Here is a 5,135-nt window from a genome sequence, read left to right on the forward strand (position 1 = left end):
AACAGTTGAAGTCTATTTGAATAAAAGCAAAAAATAAATCAAACTTGTTTTTATTTACAAAAATATTACAAATACTTAAATACTTTTCACCCAAAACTGTCAGAAAATAAAAGCCACATTTCTTAACAAGCTGTGTTTCAAATTTCAAGCTGATATAATGAAAAATGAGGGTTCTGTGATACTTTTAACCGCAATACCATCAATGGTCAGTTGGTGTCTTGTATTAGTAACAAATGGGCCCACCTGTGATACAAGTAGTGAAGTAATGAAAATTGTGGGCTGAAACAGATACCGAAAATTTAGGATGCACTTGGCCGAAAACAGATACCGAAAACTACTTTAAAAACTTTTTGAAATTAATTAAATTGTATTAATTGCACACACTAAAACCACAAAAATTAAGGAGAACATATTTTAAAACAATACAAAATATATAATCTTTCCTTGGTCATTGCAACACAATCAAATAATCAAATCGAGTCAATGCGCGTGATCTCTGTCAATAAAGAAACATAATGTCTGTAAAGCCGGTCACGCGCATCAAACGGCTTGCTTGTAATTTTCTGCCCGCTGGTTTTGAGCTGTTCTTGTTAGGGATGCAGCGAATGTTCGGCAACCGAATGTATTCTGCCGATAATAGCAAAAAAGCATGATGTGTGATATGATCAAGGAGAGAGAGAGAGAGAGAGAGAGAGAGAGAGAGCCGCGCTTTATTAATGCAGCAAACGTGTCGGCATCATTTTTAAGTGTCAGAGAAAGACACCATATGGAACTTGCCACACCGGAGTAAATTTCTGAATGAAAGCGTTTTTCCCGGTTGGTAACTTGTGTACTTCAGAGTCAGACAGGAGCGGGCGTTCCGACAGTAGCACCACCAATCGCGACATCCTTTGACATCATACAGTGGTCGCGTGCACACAGTTCCATGTACTTAAACAACTACTTGAACAAAGGCCACGAGTGCACCTTCTGAGAGAATGTAAGGTTACTCATGTAACCCCGTTTCTCTGAGAACAGAGCGAGGTATCTCACTATGGGAAACACCTCAGGCGTAATAGACTATGGAAGCACCAATTACACCATGTCTGCCCGACGGGCGGACCAATCACAGCTCAACACTAAGAACCCACCCCTCTCCTATATATACTGCTGTGATTACCGGTAACGGCATTCTAAGCACGCTCTTCCCCCGTGTTATGCGAGAAGGGAAGCTCAGTGAGATACCTTGCTCTGTTCTCAGAGAACCGGGGTTACGTGAGTAACCTTACGTGAGTAACCTCTCTGTGGAGCCAACTTTAAGAACTGCATGAGCCAAAGTTGGCGCCGTGACATCCAGAAGGTAAAATCTGATAAATGTATGAGGGGAAGCTCAGCTTGCCGCCACACAAACATCTCCTACCGAAATCCCCTTGAACAATGCCCACGATGTAGACATGCTCCTCGTGGAGTGAGCCCGTAACCCCACCGGGGAAGTCTGACCCATAGACGCATAGGACAATTCGATCGCCTCCACCATCCAATGGGAAAGGCGCTGTGCGGAGATCGGTTTACCCTTACATGCCATAGCCCATGACACGAACAGCTGATCACTCCTCCGGAACAATCGTGTCCTGTCCACGTAGCAGCGTAACGCCCGAACTGGACACAGAGTATGAAGTCTACCCTCCTCCTCTGAGGACAAGGGAGGAGGGTAGAAAGCCTGCAAATCCAAAGTAATGCAGTTATACGCCGAATCACTGACCTTGGGAACGAAAGCCGGATTAGGCAGCAGTGTAACCTTGCTGCTATCCGGACTAAAACTCAGACATGCTCGGTGAACCGACAAAGCATGTAACTCGCCGACTCACTTAGCTGAGACTAACGCGAGAAACAAGACCGTTTTTAAAGATAAAAGCTTAATATGAACACTCTCTATAGGTTCAAACGGCGCCTGCGTTAACACATTCAAGACCAAGGACAAATCCCATGATGGGACGAGCAGTTTTGACACTGGTCTCAAGCGTCTCGGCCCCTTCATAAAACGGCATACCAGAGGATGCCGACCCACTGACGCTCCTTCGAAGCCGACGTGGCAAGCCGAAATAGCGGCCAGACACACCTTAACTGTGGAAAACGCTCTGCCATTGTCGATCAAGCTCTGCAAAAAACAGAGCACATCACATACAGAGCACTGAAAAGGAATAACTCCTTTACGTGTACACCAGTCCTCGAACACATGCCATTTCAGATCATACAATGATCGCGTTGACGGGGCTCTAGCGCTCTGTATGGTGTTTACAACCTCCCGAGGAAGCCAGAGTGCGTTCAAGTTCAACCTTTCATGGGCCTGACCCAAAGATCGACCCGATCCGGGTCGGGGTGAAATATCTTCCCGCCCACTTGTGACAGCCGGTCACGCCGTAATGGGAGCGACCACGGCTCCCCTTGAAGGAGCTGAACAATCTCCACCAGCCACAACCTACCAACGAGGGGCTACCAGAAGAAGAGACAACCCGTTTTCTTATTCTGTCCAGGGTTGGAGAAATTAGACTCAGCAGTGGGAACGCGTAAAGCAACACGTTCGGCCATGGGTGAGCCAGTGCATCCACACCCAAATTCGCATCTTCATCCTTGAGAGAAATAAAGCGGACGCTTTGCGTTTGCCTGCGAGGCGAAGAGACCTACGGCAGCCCTGCCGTATCTCTCCCAAATTTGATTCACCACCTGCGGGTGAAGTGCCCATTCTCCGTACAACGGATTTCCCCTTGAGAGGAGATCCGCGCCCACATTCAGCAGTCCCGGGACGTGCGTTGCGCGCAGCCCCCCAGACAATCAGCTTGCGGGCTAACTTGTGCAGTTGCAACGAGCGAGTTCCCGTCCGGAATAGCGAGGGGTCTCTCCACTGATGGAGAGCCTCCATGCATTCCATAGTCATCCTCACTCTGCGCGCGAGGACACAAACGCCTCGCAGCAACCCACCGCTGGAATTCTCTCATCTTGAGCAAGCCCAGCGGGACCACAGACAGGGCCGAAGCCATCATGCCCATAAAGCGGAGACAGGTTCTGAACGAAACCAGGTTCCCTTTGTGAATGTGGGATAGGCATTGATAAAACGCTGTTATTCTCCTCTCCGAGACCATAGCATGGTACGCTATAGAGTCTATGCGAAGACCCAAATATTCTAGCTGCTAAAACAGTATCAGCTGGCTTTTGGCATAATTGATACTGAACCCCAGATTGGAGAGATGAGAAGTGAGAATCTCTGTGTCCTGTTCTGCCCGCTCTTGCGAATAAGCACATATCAGATAATCGTCCAGATAAGACAATATCCTGAGATCCCTGTGTCTCAGCGGTGATAGCTCTGCGTCTATGCACCTGCTGAACACTCGCGGAGCTAGGATGGGCTCTTAGTGTTGAGCTGTGATTGGTCTGACCGTCGGGCAGATGTGGTGTAATTGGTGCTTCCATAGTCTATCACACCTGAGGCGTTTCCCATAGTGAGATACTGAGCGATTGTTTGAAAGAGAACAGTCAGCTTTTGTGGGCTGACTTTGGAGGATAGACGTGAACTGAAATGGTTGTCAGTCAGAATTGCTTGCATGGATGTTTTTTTTCTTTAAATAATTTTGCTGTGCACCCTATAATAATCCAACAGTTTTCATTTATTCATAATTTTAGTTTATATGTTGAATGACACTTTTTAATGAAGTGTTTTGTTGTAGGGGTACATACAGAGTACAGTACATTCTTTCAGCAGTCAGTTATAGGCCTAATATAGGCAATTCAAGAAGGGAGCGTGCTCAGTTTTTTGTTTTAATTTAGCCTACTTGTTTTACTCAGTTTTATTTTAAGGTATAATGTATTATATTGAAAAGCAAGAAAAAATATAAAAAGCATATTTTGACCATTCAGTTTATGCAGTAGTGAAAAATTGGCTAAATAAATAGAAGAAATGCGAAAAGCCATGTTCGGTGTTCGGCCTTCAGCCAGGTGTTTCATTTTTATTCAGCTTAGGCCAAGAATTTTCATTTCGGTTCATCCCTACTTCTTGTTATATTTATTAGTTTCAGCTAATGATGCACGATATTGGATTTTTGCCGATATCCGATATGCCGATAATTTCCACCATAATTAAGTTGATGCCGATACCGATATATGCTGTCTATCCACCGGGCGTTTTTACACCAGACATATCTGCTGCGTGTCCGCTTTGGGTGCCTGAATTTGGTTATAGGCCTACTCTCCGTGACTGCTATAAAACAAAGGCAAGCAGTAATTATTATTAATGTTAAGGCTGTAGGTAAACTTTTTTTGCACATACCACTGGTGCTAGAAAGGTTTAAAATTTGGTAGCACAGGCCAAACTGTAGGAGTATAAATCATCTGTTGTCAACATTAAAAAATATATGCAAGTACGGTTCATCATGAATAGACAGGTAACTGACAAAAGACATTAATGTTACATACAGATGAATAAATTAGAGCCGTATCATTTTTAGATTACCTAAATTTGTTTGAATATTTCTCAGTTGTGTATTTTTCCTTTTTAACTATACAATAGTGGTATATTTGTCCACATAAATTACTGTAGTATACTATAGTGTTTTTGAACTTCACTATAGTATACAGTGTTTATCAATTCACTACAAGGGCACTACAATTTTCAAAAACAAATACTTTAGTACACCACAGTATTTTTTGTATGAGTGTTCAATTTAACGGGACTTTTATTTTGACGGGTCTTCGGGAAGACGCTTGTTTGCAGATAGCTTCACTCAAACAGTAAAACGCTCGTAAAATAAACTCTCAGAGCAACTCTGACTGGAGATGAAGTTCATGTGTTCACATCCTCATACAGTGCAGATGCAGATAAAATACTCGACCATCACTCGTGTTGTATGTTAAACTGTGCACGTAATTCACTCAGACACGCAGAACAGCCAGATGGCATTTAAATAACAGGATTCCGCATGTAGTTACATGGACTCAGTGCGATGCGCCATTGATTATTGTCACACACAACAAGCACCACCACGACAAACGCACTACACACAAACACACAGCTCTGTCTAATGCACATATTCTTATTATCCTACATATATGTCGCACTGTTGTTATTTTTTTTCAAAGTTACTTGTCCAGTCAGGCAAGTAAAG

The 5,135-nt window shown here is 43.9% G+C and overlaps 1 pseudogene; it reads right to left on the reverse strand.

Moving 5' to 3' along the window:
• Positions 1-1,264: 1,264 nt before the first annotated feature.
• On the reverse strand, positions 1,265-2,914 carry LOC130548568 (uncharacterized; annotated as a pseudogene).
• Between the last annotated feature and the right edge of the window lie 2,221 nt (positions 2,915-5,135).

The sequence above is a fragment of the Triplophysa rosa genome, linkage group LG1 (genome assembly GCF_024868665.1).
Source record: "Triplophysa rosa linkage group LG1, Trosa_1v2, whole genome shotgun sequence".
Taxonomy (NCBI): domain Eukaryota; kingdom Metazoa; phylum Chordata; class Actinopteri; order Cypriniformes; family Nemacheilidae; genus Triplophysa; species Triplophysa rosa.